This window comes from Ambystoma mexicanum, chromosome 4q (assembly GCF_040938575.1).
Source record: "Ambystoma mexicanum isolate Mex_15411 chromosome 4q, UKY_AmexF1_1, whole genome shotgun sequence".
In the NCBI taxonomy this organism is placed as follows: domain Eukaryota; kingdom Metazoa; phylum Chordata; class Amphibia; order Caudata; family Ambystomatidae; genus Ambystoma; species Ambystoma mexicanum.
The window spans coordinates 1,314,366,011-1,314,381,111 of NC_090928.1; the positions used below are offsets into that span (position 1 = coordinate 1,314,366,011).

Consider the following 15,101-nt stretch of genomic DNA (forward strand, 5'->3'; position numbering starts at 1 on the left):
GGGAGGAGGCACATTTCAAATACAGTGCCATCTAGAGGATCCCAGAGGACAATTATTGAACAAAGTGAGCACCACCATAAAGGAAGGCACATTCAAAGGAAAAAAGAAATTGATACAGTGCCACCTAGAGGATCCCAAAGAAATGTATTTAGAAGGGTGAGGTGCCACCCAAAGGAGAGAACCTGTTTGAAGGTTATTATTAAGTAAGTGACTGTTGAACTTACTTTTGAAGATTTGGACAGTGTGAAGGGAGGAGCCAAAAGGCCAGAATAAGAGGAAGACTGGCAGAGATTAGAGGAGGACTGTTAAGAATAAATAAGGTGTAATAAGAAATACGCCTGGGGTGCAACAGTGCATACAGAGCATATTGGTTGAATAAATTGGCTTATACAACACAAAGATGGCGGCGGCGAGCATGTCACCACCACCCCCGTTCCTGTCAGAACCCGGTACTCCGCAAATAAGATGGGACAGGTGGAAAAAGTTGTTTGATACTTACCTGATTGCCATAGGGGGTGATAAGTTTGCAGCGGCGAGAAAAGAAGCAATTTTACTCCATAACTTAGGAACTGAAGGCAGAAGTGTTAATGATGGCTTGCCTGATCTTATGCAGCAAGGCCAAGGGGAAATCGATCAATATTCGATGGCAGAAAGAAAGTTGGAGATCCATTTTGAAGCTAAGAAAAACATAACGTTTGAGAGGCACAAGTTCTTCCAAAGGGTTCAAGATCCACAGGAACCGGTGGAGAACTTTATTGCGGCACTAAGGGCGTTGAGCCATACATGTGCATTTGGGCTGCTCACAGACTCTCTTATAAGAGACCAATTGGTCCGATGCACGAATAATGTGAAAATACAGGAGAGACTATTGTCAAAGGATGCATCACTGAAATCAGCCATTGATACGGCAAGGAGTATGGAACAAACCCATAAATATATGTCAACTATGAAGGGAGACAAGCGAGAAGGAGAAGTAGCTGCAGTGAAGGGATTCCGCAAGAGCGTCCCGAACAAAGAAATAAGGTGTTCCAAATGTGGGAGTAGCCGCCACATTTCCACAAGTATGTTTTGTCCCGCCAGGAATATCTCGTGTTTGAAATGCAAGAAGAAGGGCCATTTCGCGAGGGTGTGTCGGGAATCAGGTGTGGTGCAGAACATTGAAGGAGGAGGAAGAGTACCAGAACAAGCAGAGGAACAAGTAATGGAACTGTGCAGCCAGACAAAGCATGTGCTAGAAGTTTCAGAGGTCTCAAGCAAAGGAGGTGCACCCACAGATGTATTCATGATTAACCGGAGAGTAGTGACAATGAAGGTGGACAGTTGTTCACCGTGGACTTTGATGTCGAAGGCAACATTTCTGAGTTGCATGCAGGGAGACGTGAAAATATTGAAAGAACACAATATTGAGCCTTATGCATATGGGAACGTGAAAATTGATGTAGTAGGGATGTTCCTGGCCTCCATAAAATATAAAGGGAGAAGCTGTGAATCGGAAATATATGTGACACAAGAAGGGTCATCACTCCTGGGGTGGGGCGAACAATGGAAATTAGGAATCAGAATCTAAGCGAATGCAGAGAGACCTATTGATGTGGCTGAATTGAAGGACAAGTGGGAGAAGGAGTATCCTATGGTATTCAAAGATGAATTGGGAATGTTGAAAGGATTTGAGCACCAAATTCAGCTGAAGGCAGGCGCAAGCCCAAAAGTGCATAAGGTGAGGCCAGTGCCTCATGAATTGAGTGAGAAACTGAAAGTGGAGATAAAGTCGTTGCTTCAAAAGGGAATAATAGAAAAGAGTGAAAGCTCAGAATGGTTGTCCCCGGTGGTGGTAGCCGCAAAGGCAAGTGGAGACATTAGACTATGTGTAGACCTGCGAGATCTGAACAGAAGCATCTTGGTAGATAGACATCCCCTGCCAATAATTGGTGACAAATTATCTGTGCTAAACAACGCCAAAATATTTTCATTCATTGACCTTTCTCGGGCATAACATCAGATTCCATTGAAGGAGGATTGTCAACATTTGACAGCATTTATTACAGTATTTGGAACATATAAGTATTGCAGGATGCCGTTTGGACTCGCCTCAGCGGCGGCTGTATTCCAAAGGGTGATGGAGACAGTACTGGATGGAGTAAAAAACATTATTGTGTTCCAAGATGATGTTCTGATATATGCTAGTTCCACTAGGGAACATGATGAAGTGTTGAAACAGTTGTTGAACAGATTGGGTGAGGCAGGGTTAACGGTAAAAAGGAGTAAATGTAAGATTGCAGTGAGCAGAGTGGAGTACCTGGGACATGAAATTGACGAGCAAGGAGTGAGACCTAAGAGGAATTTAGTGGAAGCATAGAAGGATGCTCCGGTACCAAAAGATAAGGAACAAGTCAAATCATTTTTAGGATTGGCCGAATATTATCATAGATTCGTGAAGGATTTTGCCAAGGTGTCAACTCCTCTTAGAATGTTGCTCAAGAAGGGTGCGAGATTCGAATGGTCAACAGAATGTGACGTGGCTTATGAGTGCATTAAGCAAGCAGTGAGTGCAGCACCATCCATAGGAAGATTTGATTCTAAGGATAGAAGTGTGTTGGTGGTTGATGCGAGTATGTTGGGGTTGGGTGCAACATTGGTGCAGTATGACAGGGACAATACAGAGAGAGTTATTGCATTTGCGTCTAGGACGCTGAGAGGCGCAGAATGCAAATATTCCGTCATCGAAAGGGAAACATTGGCCATGTTCTGGGCTGTGAATCATTTTAAGTATTTCTTGTGGGGGAGAAGATTCGTGGTCAGGTCAGACCACAAACCCATGGTGCAGCTCTTCGAAAGTGGAAGGTGGGCTTTGGGTTCTCCAAGAATAAGCAGGTGGGGTTTAGGACTCCAAAATTTTAACTTTGATGTGAGCTACTTGCCTGGAAAGAGGAATGGAGTGGCGGAATGCCTGTCCAGGCTGCCAATGGACGGTAATGGAGTAGAAGAAAGAGAAGTAGAAGAGGAGTCAGTAATGGCTGAAATACAGAGTGCAGTTAGTATAGAAGAGTGGACACAAGAAGAAGATTCTGTTGAGGACCTGAAACTTGTAAAGGGTTGGACAGTGGAAGTGTGGCCAGCTAAAAGAGATTTGGATAGCAAATTCAATACCTGGTGGGAGATAAGAGATGAATTGAATTTGTGTGAAGGCAGGTTGAGGAGGGGTAGGTATATTGTTCCCCCTCAGCCTATTAGGTCAGTGTTGGTGAGATTGGCACATCAGGGTCATCCGGGGGAAGCTGCCATGAAAAGGAAGTTGAGGCAGAACTATTGGTGGCCGGGAATTTACAAAAGTGCTGAAAGGTATGTTAAAGATTGCTGGAATTGTCAAACAAGTGACAAATGCAGAGTGGTAAGAGTGGCCCCATTAATACCTAATGTGATACCAGATCAACCTTGGAACAAGTTGGCAGTGGACATTATGGGCCCTGTGGCAGGCCTGGGAGAAGGACTTAAATTTCTATTTGTGGTAGTAGACTTCCATTCCAAAAGGTTTGAATGGGAAGTGGTGAAAGAAGTCACGACTAAGGAATTGATTGGTTTCTTGGAAAAGGTCTTTCTTAAGGAAGGTGTTCCTGAGGAAATTGTGTCTGATAATGGAGTACAATTTGTGTGCGTGGCAATGAGAACATTTCTTGCGGGTTATAGCATAAAACACACGAGGACCGCACTGTATAATCCCAAAGCGAATGGTCTGGTTGAAAGAATCAACAGGTACATAAAAGGGGGCTTACAATTGGCTATGAAGTCGGGACAACCATGGAGGAAGGTGTTGAGGATGTTAACATGGATTTATGTCACTACACCACACTCTGTAACTGGTGTATCTCCATGTGTGTCTATGAAAGGCAGGGAACCTGGTACAAGGCTTTGTCCAGGATGGCTAGGTATGGCCAAGGTAGTCAGTGTGGATCGGGATCGCATAATGAGATTAATTAAATTGAGTCAGGAAAAGAACAAAGAACTGTTTGATGACAGGATGAGGGTGAAAGAACAGGAATGGAAGGTCGGGGAGATGGTGTATGTTAAAAATCCCAGGTTTGTGAACAAATGTGTGGAAAGTAAGTTCCTAGGACCGAAGAAGATAAGTGCAGTTAAGAGCAATGTGGTTGTCTTGGAGGGAGGAGAAGTTTGGTCAAAGGGAAGGTTGGCAAGAGCGGGAAATGAGAAAGAGAATACATTGGAGGAGAAATGGAAGGGAAGACAAGTGAGTGTGGACAATAATAAGAAAGAGGAAGAAGAGGTGAAAGGAAGAGTTGTTGATGAGGAAGTGAAAGGAGGAGTTGTGGATGTGAAAAATAATGATACTGGTGTAAGAGTAAATGAAGAAGGTTCACATAGGCATAGGTCAAAGCCTGTGTGGATGAGGGATTATGAAACTGAAACTTAATATTAAAATGAAATGAAAGTCAAGATTTATATGCTCAAAATTTAAGATTTATTTTTCTGCTGTAGTTTCTTTCTATGTTATTATTATTTTGGCTTAAGTGGGTAATGTAGTTTAAATGATTTATGTTTTCCTATTCATAGTTCATACCTATATTTCTGCATAAGGGGGAAGATGTGTAGAGTTCAGTCTTGGAATGTTGTCCTCGACCTGGTATTGCATGCTCTCTGGATTCTATGCTGTGAGAGCCGCGTGACCAACGGGGAACGGTTAGTGAGAGAGTTTAAAATAGTCAGCGCTGTGTTGGGGCTCCGGGGAGCTCCGTGGAATTAAAGTATTCACTTCAAACTTACCTTGTCATCGCTTTCCTTCAAGGCTCTCGTCGTGGAGGAAGGTTTGAGTTACTGCACTACCCAGGGATGAAACCAGCCACGGTGCTGCCAAACAAAATTAAAGTTACGCTCCTTTAAATCGCGGTCCGGGTGGATGGGTGCCTGGCTATCCGGTCTCCTAGTGCTTGGCACTGCCGATTCAAGCAAGGCAGGTCCTGGAACTCGATTGGGGAACTGGTTGGCCCCACCAGCTCAATGGAAGAAGACTCTTGCAGGTGAAGATCTTCTTGAGTCGTTGGAGAAAAGTGGTGAGGATCTGCAGCAGGGCTTCACCGTTAGTTCAGTCATTGCAGATGTCTTTGGCTTCTCTCATCTTTGGCTTCTTAGTTCCAGTGGCGACGTCTTGTCCTCCAGTCCTCAGGAACCTACTTTTATGCAGCAAGACCCCCATTCATACAGCCTAGCTGTCACTCACACAGTGGGGTGGCTCTCCTGGCAGGAGAACCCCCCAGCCTATCAGGGCAGAGTGCGATTTGGGTTGTGTAGGCAACCCTGTCCAGGGTGCCTATTCCCCCTCCCACACATCCTGTCTACCCCAGACTCAGTGGCGCCGAAAGGAGGGCTTCTGTGCAGAAGCCTGCCAAAAGGACGAACAAAGGATCCCCGACCTGGGTTAGGACTACAGAGAAAGACACGAGAAAGAAATTAAATCAAAGTTCTGGCAATAAAAAACTACCGGAGTAAAGTTCATATTAAAATAAACCGGCGGTATGTTAGAGGCTGTCAGTTAAAGTGGTAGCCTCGAACAATGGGAAAATCCCATAAGAAATGATTTGTGGTCGAATATTTTCAATAGTAACCACTGCCACCAGCCAGAAACCTTTGAGAGAGGGACTGTACGGTACCCCCTTGAAAATGAACACTACGGGAAAACTATTAACCCTTCCCAGTACCTCCATAGTAAGATGGGTTGTACTGGTTTTGTTCATAAGATTTGACTGGTAAAGTCAATGGGGACTTTACATGCCCTGGGAGACAGTAGTCAGTCCCAGGGTATGGAGTCTATGTTTGAGGGTCGCAAAACACTCCTGTGGTACGGCACGGAGTGTGCTGTGTACCACACATGAAAAAGATGATTCCTATGGGGGTGAGAAAAACCGCATAGACATAAGCACACAAGATAGCCTAAAACACACACTAGCAATCTGCCTAAGAGTGGGAAAAAAGGGTCTCACTCTTAGCAGGAGAAAAAAAGAAACCCCTCAAATCCAGCAAAGCCGCTGGGGGACTCTATAGGTAAGGGAAATTAGCCATAGAAGAGAATTCTCCCTAACAGGAGTACAGGCATAAAGTAATTACATTGCATGTAGTAAGGAAACATAATGTGGTAGGTGGTATGTGAGACAATGGGCTTCATTACGACCCTGGCGGCCGCGGTATGAATGGTGCCGGTAAGGTACTGGCACCGTTCATACCGGGCCGCCACATTACGAGTTTGCTCGCGGGTGACGGTATGCACATCTGGTCTGGCCAGACGTGCATACCGGCACCCGCGAGCAGACCAGGATGCTAACAACGGACCCGTCATTAACGGGTCCGTTGTCAGCATCCTCCCCATTCCCATTGAGCCCTATGGGGGCTCAAATGGGAATGGGGATGTACCGGATCCGGGTCCCGAAAATGCGAATTACCGGGCCCGCAAAAGTCGGAATGGCCAGGTAATTCCCTTTTTTCGCGACCCAGACAAGAGTTTGGAGGTAGCCATGCCGGTAATGACGGAATGGCTACCCCCAAACTCGTAATGAAGCCCAGTATGCTTTAGTTTATAAATATAATACGAGATTAATTTGTAACAAAAACATCACCCTCCTTACAATCAGCTGCCTCACTTGCCAAGCCCCCTATACACCCATTCACTTCAATGGGCTTTCACCGCATCCCAAAAGAATTTGGGTGTTTTCACCCACCTTGGTGACAAAAAAGGTTGAGAATTAGGGCTTTATCCAACACGCTGTGCCTGTAAAAAAAAAAAGCTCCACAGTGCCATTCAGCGAGCCCACGAGTACTCAATGCCAATGATTTTGGTGCCCTTGATCACATGTAGGGGAGGGTATTCACATAGCTCCCAACATTTTGTGTTACCAAGGCGGGTGAAAACACTGGATTTTCTTTTTGGCGGTGAGAGCTCATAGAATTGAATGGGCGTATGAGGGACTTGGCAGGTGATTCAGCTGCTTGCAAGGCGGGTGACACCTGCCAAAAGAGGGTGAGTTGGGAGCTATGTACTCACAAATGCACAAGTACTGCCTTCGCAGCCCAGCAGCGAGCGGATCGGTGCCTGTCCAGAAGACAAGAGATGCGTTTACCAGAGCGTATTAGTGAACAGGGATATGATACCACCTGTTAGGCCCGGCGGGGCCTCCGTAATAAAGACAGGCACACCGAGAGTAGGAGACACGTCTTCTTTTATTCGGATACACTTTCTAACTGCCCGCAGGCACTCCTTCCTCCCAACGTCACGCGTCACGTGGCCGGACCACGTGACTCGACCTGTGTCTCTTAAAGAGACAGCTCAGTGTAACATCACCCCCGGACAAATGTCCTTACAACAACAACATTAACATTCTTCAACTAGGCGCATCGGTTTCTTCACGACCCGATGGGGTCGACCGTTGGCGGCTTCTCCTGGATCATCCTCTAGCTCTTGCACTCTCCTCACTCCTGGGCGAGCCAAAAATCTCGGTGGTGACCACAGCGAGTCTCTCGGGTCCGTTGGTATTGGTTCCGGATCTGGGGGATCTCGCTCCTGCTGGCCCTGACCGGTGGTGAGTTTGAACTGTGAGCAGTTCCGAGTTATTTCCCGTTCTTCGTTTTCAGCTGTTACCATGGTTCCTTTGGTGGCCGTCACGAGAAGCGGCTGTGGGGAGAACCTTGGGTCAGTCTTTCTGATCATCGTCTGTTGGACCAGTACTTCGTCTCCCACCTGGATCTCTTTCGGGCGAGCCCCTCTTTTTTCATCTGTTCGGATGCGGGCCCGTTCCTTCCGTTCCGCATCTCGCGTTAGGACTTCCGGATCTGCTTCCGGCTTGTTGTTGGGGTGTCTTATGATGCGAGTGCGAACTTGGTATTTTACCATCATCTCAGCCGGCGTCCTGTTTGTGGCCTCGTGCGGCGTGTTTCGATAGTCCCGAAGCATTCTGCACAGAGCCTGGTGAGGGTCACCATTTTCTAGTCTGGCTCTTTGTAAGGTCTTCTTGATCGATGACATGAATCTTTCGGCCATCCCGTTGGCTTGTGGCCACCTTGGTGTTATCTTCTGGTGTCTGAAGCCCAGATGCTTGGCGAAAGTTGCGAAGTCGTGACCGCAGAACGGCGGGTCGTTATCCGACTTGATAACTTCTGGTATGCCCCACTCACTCACGACCTCGTCGAAGACAGCTGCTATGTGGGCGAAGGCTGTTGACGGTGACTTTTTCACAATTGGGAAGCGAGAGTGCTCGTCAATGAACAGTAGTAGGTATTCGCCGGACTCGAGGGGCCCATAAAAGTCTATTGCCACTCTTTCCCATGGGTGATCGGGGATCTGCAGTGACTGTAGTGGTGCGGGGGCTTCGGCCCTAGCTGTGCATTGACATGCCATGCAGTTTCGTACCCATCGATCTACTAGAGCGTCAAGAAATGGGAACCATACATGGCACCGAAGTTGCCGTTTGGTGTTGTCTGCCCCGCGATGGCCTTCATGGGCTGTTTTTATGATGTCCGATCGTAGGGCTGCTGGGATTATTATTCTGCACCCTCGAAGGAGTATGGACTTGTCCTTGACGGCTAGTTCGGTATGAACTTTTGCCAACCTTTCCAGTTCATCTCGATTCGCGTCCGGATGTTCCGTTAGAAGTTTCCTGTATGACTTCCATCTGTTGTGGTCTGTGAGGTTGATAGCCAAAGCTATGGATGGGTCAGCAGCTGACGCCTCAGCGACTGTCTAGAGTGAAATTGCCGGGGGAAGTGCGTTTGTGGTGACATAGCTGATGTATTCTACATCTCCCTTTCGCTGTGTGGCTTTTCCTGTGGGGTGTCTCGACAAGTAGTCCGCTGGGTTGTGTCCCCCCCCCGGACGATGAATGATGTGATAGTCATATTCTTGCAGGCGGATACCCCACCGTTCAATTCGTGGCGGCATCTTCGTTCGAGGGTTGCCGAACAGTGATAGGAGGGCTTGATGGTCCGTTATTAGAGTAAACTTTTTTCCTATGACAAAGTTGTGGAAATGTTCGCATGCCCAGACTGCTGCTAGGCTTTCCTTTTCTGCCTGCGAATATGCGGACTCAGGTTTCGAGAGGGCTCTGCTGGCGTAGGCCACCACATGTCTCGGGTGGGTGTCTGTACCGTTTGTTTGGGCGAGGATGGCACCCAGCCCGACTGGACTTGCATCGACCACGATTTCAGTGTGCCAGGTGGGGTCGAAGTAGGCAAGTTTCCTGGCTTCTGCTAGGTGTTGCTTGATGGAGTCGAACGCATCTTGGCAATCAGCCGTCCAGGCGAAGAGCATCTCTTTTTGAAGGAGTTTCCTGAGCGGTTCCGTGATTGTGGCATAATGGGGTATGTATCTCGCGCAGTAACCTGCCATCCCCAGAAACGATCGCACGTCCGCTATTTGCCTTGGTTCTTGTAAGCCGAAGATTGTCGCCACCTTGTCGGGATCTGGTGTCATTCCATCTGCGGAGAATATGTGGCCAAAGAACTTCAGCTTGGTCTTACTGAATCGACATTTGTCGACATTGAGTGTGAGTGTGAGTCCAGCGTCTTGAATGGCTTTGCAGGTGGCGCGGAGAGCTTCCTCCTTTGACTTGCCAAATACCAGGATGTCGTCGCTGTAGTTAAGTGCTCCTCTGATTGGGCGAATGATTTGCCTGATGGTTTCGTGGAAAATCTCCGCGGCAGATGAAATGCCAAAGTTGAGGCGCTTGTACCGGAATAAACCATCGTGTGTGGCGAATGTTGTTATGCCTCTAGATTCTGGATGAAGTACCAGTTGGTGGTAACCCTGGTTAAGGTCTAGTTTTGAGAAAAGGGTGGACTTGTTTATCTGGACGATCATGTCCTCGATTCGGGGGCCGGGGTGTCGCTCACGCTGGATTGCGGTGTTGGCGACGCGCATGTCGACGCAGAGTCTGAGCTGTCCCCCTTCTTTTGGCACTATGACTAGTGGGGAGACCCACGGGGTCGGGCCCACTGCTGGTTCAATTATGTCATTTTCTAGGAGCTGTTGGAGTTCAGCTGACACGGCGGCTTGGAGGTGGAACCCGACTCTCCTCGGGTGCTGGGGAACTGGGCGAACTGCGGGATCAATGTGCAGTTTAACTGAGGGTCCTTTCAATTTTCCTAGGCCCTTGCAGATGAGGGGGAATTCCTTCACGATGGCGTCTTTTGATATCACGTCCATCTCTCTGGGTTCCGCTTGGATATTTGCCACGCTCTCTTTCGCTACTTGAGTTGGTTCTGATGAGTGGATCATGTCCCCATCTCGGACGTGTATGTCTATGAGTCCCAGGGAGGAGGCCGTCCTGTAGCTGAGGAGGCACCTTCCTTTCGTTGGGCTGCGAATTACGTGTATGCTTGTCATCGTGGCATGGTTGCCGTGAACGAGGTGGCGGGCGAAGAAACCAATTGATTGTAGTGGAGTGTCGGCGCCCCATTGATATATCTTGGACTCAGACGGCACTAAGGTGGGTTTCTTGGGAATCTGGTGGAACTCCTTTTCTCCCATTATGTTGACCGTTGCTCCTGAGTCAACCAGGAAACAGAATTGGTGGCCTCCTATTTCCATTGGTATCTTGGGTGCCTCGCGTGCTTGTCCTTCATCCATGATGAGGTTAACGTATTCATCTTGTCGATAGTGATCAAACTGATACTCTTCCTCTTCGGGGTGCTGTTGGTGTTGGTCCACCTCATAGTGAGATATGGGCGCTGGGGGCCCGTCGTATTCATCTCTAATGCGGGATATCTGTTCATACTGTCCGTCGCCTTGGGGTTCTTCCGAAGGGTAGACGTCTTCAACTACTCTGACATACCTTCTCGGGTTTTGTTGAAACGGGCGCGAAGGATAGCCTTGGCTTTGGGGATTCCTGTAAGGTATTTTGAACTGTGGGGCGACCGGCGGTCTTTGGGTTGGGAACGGTTTGCCCTCTCTGCAGACCGATTGGAAGTGTCCCTCTCTCCCGCAGTTGCCGCATTTCTGGGACAATGCGGGGCATGTCCCTGCATGGGGATACGGCATTCCACAACGGTAACACTGGCGTTGCATTCTCGGAACAGTTGAGTAGGTGAGGTTGGGTCCTCTCTCTGTTGTCCTGGCATTATTGGCCTGCATGGCCGCGATCACCTCGTTGTTATCATGCTTGGAGGGGGTGGTGCCAGTTATTTGCGTCACTTGCTTTTCGACTCTCTCAAGGATCCTTGCCATCTGGCTGACTTCATCAATCGTGACGGGGGATTTTAAGAGTTGCTTCTTTAGCGTTTGAGATACGCACCCTTCAATCACTGGCAATCTAATGGCTTCATCTAGGGAGAATGCGTGGAACTGGCAGTTCGCACCTTTTATTCGTAGGCGGGTGATAAACTCGTCGACCGTTTCATCTGCCCTCTGTTTGCACTGATTGAAAATGTATCTTTCATAATCCCTGTTGGGTTCAATCACCAGTCTTTTGTTCAGTGCTGCAATAAGGGCTGGGAAGTCTGCTTGCTCTGCCTGCGGGATGGTTTTCAGAAGTATTTTAATGTCATTCCCTGCGAGGTTCAGAAACATGCTGCGTAGTCTTGGGGATTTCCCTTCACCCGCGGCGTCAATGAAGGTGTTGAAATCTTCCAGCCACTCGACCCACCTTGGGCCTTTGTCCGCCTGTGGCATCATGGAGAAGGGGGGTGGCATGCGCCATGCTGTGGTTGCTGTGTTCCCCGCTGGGGCGGGGGGACCCGGGGCCTGCTGATCTTGGGGTGCGCTCATAGTAGCGGTGAGCGGTGCCGTTCACTTGCGTGTGTCTGTCCCTGAGGGGGACTGTTGCCCTGGTGGCAGGTGCTGAGGGCTAGCGGGCAGCGCAGGGTGACACCCACCTTTCACCGGGGTCCTGGTGGTGGTCTCCGGAGCCTGTATGGTTTGGCGGGCGGGTGGACGTACCCTCGACGTCGGTCTCTGGCTGTGGGTGGCCGGGCCTGGGTCAGGCGTGCTGGTGGGTGCCTGGGCTTGGGCCTGCTGCTGGGTTGGGCCTGGGATCAGGTTTGACGCTGGAGCCCCCGTGGAGCTGGGCCTGGGGTCAGGCTTGTCTCTGTAGCATGCGTGGGGAGTTCGTTTTTAATATATATAAAACAAGTTTTTTTTTTTTTTTTTTTTTTTTTTTGTGTGGACCGCGCACGCGCCCTTCCTGCGTGTCGTGGGAACCTCGGAGGGGTGGGTTGCTGGTGGGCCGGGATCGGCGTATCGTAGGAGCCGGAGTGGAGGAGGAGGCGAGTGCTCGCAGGTTGAGCCTGTCGGCACCCGACGTGCACTGCGGAGCTCGGATGGCACCGTGGGCGGCGAGGAGGAGGAGGAGGAGGAGGACTCGGCGGCCCTGGAAGACGCCTCGTCGCCAGTTGTTAGGCCCGGCAGGGCCTCCGTAATAAAGACAGGCACACCGAGAGTAGGAGACACGTCTTCTTTTATTCGGATACACTTTCTAACTGCCCGCAGGCACTCCTTCCTCCCAACGTCACGCGTCACGTGGCCGGACCACGTGACTCGACCTGTGTCTCTTAAAGAGACAGCTCAGTGTAACACCACCTGGGTGTCCCGTCAAAGTTTCGAAACATAGTTTCGAAATACAAATGTTTTGAAACAAAAGGATTGAAGAAAAAACATTTTGAATGCATTTTTTTTATGTACATGTTTTTTTGAGTTTGTATAGTAAAATGTGTGGTTTTTCACAAAAAACGAGGGTTTGGGGCAATCCCCCCCCAAAAAAAACCACAAAAAAATGCATTCGAAAAAAGAAAATTCGATCCTTTTGTGTCGAAACTTTTGTATTTCGACACTATGACCGTCGAACAAGTCACTATAAACCAGGGCAGACAATGTCATAGGATAAAGAAAGTTATTGCCAAATGAGGCTGAAACTGAACTATAAGTACTGGGACGAGGAAGATGGACTTGGAGGTAATTCCTTACCTACAGTGCAACTGTTGCCTGGAAACCGGGTGGGGGGAGGGGTCAGATGAGCTGTGCATGTGCGGAGAATGATCCCCCATTTCCTGTCCCCTAAACTTTCCGGCGGTTATTCCCCATTTTCAGCCTCTTCCAGTGTTTCCCCATTTTCTTTCTTTTCCCTTTTCCCCGGGGTTTGCCCAGTTTCCGAGACCCCCCTCATTCCCAGGCCCTGCAGCACAGGATCCTGCCTCGAGCTCCTGCCAGGGGGAGGCCAGTGAAGGAGGTAGGGAGTGCTGCCTTCATCCCTGCTCTTCCTCGTCACAGTACTTCCCTTGCCCCTGCTGCCTCCTGGGGTAGGGCACCCTTTCCAGCTGTGTGCACCTTCGCCTGCTGCTCATCCGTGCCGGTTCCCCACCGTGTCCCTTATTATTCTGCTCGACCCCTCCCGCATCTGCACTCATTTCTCTCCTCATAATTCTGCTTATTTTGCATGTGTGTGTCTGCACACATACACCAAATATGGCTTCTTGCATGTGCAGGTTGCGTCAGGCACAGCACTCCATTTCAGGGCATGCATGACCGGACGAGGCGCTGCACACCTTCCCTCGCGGCGCTAGGAGGGCTTTCTTCCTGCATGCATTAGCAGGGATATCGACCCAGGAGGGGGTGTATTTGGGCTCTCTGCTCTTGCCTTCCTGTGGGAAGTGATGGAGGAGAGACTCAGGAACAGAAGTGTCCATTAGGTCCACAGTCCACCCCCTGCTTTCTGCTGAGGGCAACTCTGGGGTCAGGGGCTGCTTCCAGATAAGGGATATTTTAAAAAAGAAATGTTGTACGCATGCAAGAGTTGTGTTTGTCTGAATATGAGCACCTACATGTTTATGTGTACAGGTGTGCATACGTTGATATGTGTGCTTATGTGCTTGCCTGTGTGTGTATGCCTTCTCTAAGACAGTGTAGGCCAGCATGAGATGGGGTGGGCGAGCCTGGGGGTGGTGCATGGAACATCAGATAGGGTTGGGAAGAGGTTGCTGGAGCCACCGACGGGGGTATAGCTCTGTTTAAGGAACTGGCTGCAAAGTAACATGTTAAAAGGCAAAACTGGCATATACAGCACAACCCCATGAGCATGTGGTTATTTTATTTTAGTGCTTATTGCACAAACCCAGCTCAAGAGCAGCAGAGAGATTTGCAGCAGGATTGGGGCCAAGATTGGGGCCAGGATTGGGGCCAGGATTGGGGCCAGGATTGGAGCCAGAATTGGGCTAGGTTTGGGCTAGGATTGAGGCCAGGATTGGGGCCAGGTTTGGGGCCAGTATTGGGGCCAAGATTGGGCCAGGATTGGGGCCAGGATTGGGGCCAGGACTGGGCCATGATTGGGCCAGTATTGGGGCCAGGATTGGGCCAGGATTGGGGCCAGGATTGGGCCAGGATTGGGTCAGGATTGAGGCCAGGATTGGTGCCAAGATTGGGGCCAGGATTGGGGGCAGGATTGGGCCAGTATTGGGGCCAGGATTGGTCCAGGATTAGGGCCAGGACTGGGCCAGGACTGGGCCAGGATAGGGCCAGGATTGGGCCAGAATTGGGGGTGGCATTTCATAGAGTAGCGCAGGATTTATTCCTCTGGCAGCTATTGTTCAAAGAGCCACATTTTAGTGTTTTGTGGAACTGGAGGATGGTCGGGGCATTTCAGGCCTGTACTGGGAGTGAGTTCCAGATGGTCGGCCTGTGGTAGGAGAGGGACTGCTTGCGAGTCTGCTCTTCGCAAGCTAGTTTTGACTCCAACCTTTTCATACTTTTACTACTTGAAATGCGAGAGCCTCCAGAGGTATGGAGTTTAACCACTAAGTATGTTGGTCTTCTGTTTGAGACGCTTTGTAGGGTATGCATGCAATGTTGAATATGATCCTGGCAGGGAGGTGGAGCTAGTGAAGCTTGTGCAGTGTTGGAGAGATGAGGTCATATTTGTGGGCACCTGCAATGAGGCGGGTGCAGCGTGGTGTGCTTCTTTGAAGGAGGCTAGGTGTGCAGCTGGAAGCCCAGTAATCGGAGCATTTCCCCCCTCGATGTGCAAGATAATGAGGGCTTGGACCACCCTGCCGAATTTGTTTGGGGAAGCAAAGGGTTTGTTTTTTGGATTGTATGCATCGGTAGCCGTGCGGTTTGTGCT

At 49.4% G+C, this 15,101-nt stretch overlaps 1 protein-coding gene across 2 annotated transcripts in view; it reads left to right on the forward strand.

The window, feature by feature from the left end:
* The first annotated feature begins 13,092 nt into the window (after positions 1-13,092).
* Positions 13,093-15,101, forward strand: part of LOC138468424 (zinc finger protein 271-like) — a 34,101-nt gene continuing 32,092 nt past the window's right edge. For both annotated transcript variants that reach the window (XM_069608978.1, XM_069608979.1), the window contains exon 1: positions 13,093-13,214. The gene's annotated coding sequence lies outside the window, so the exon portion shown is untranslated. The remainder of the gene's footprint in view (positions 13,215-15,101) is intronic.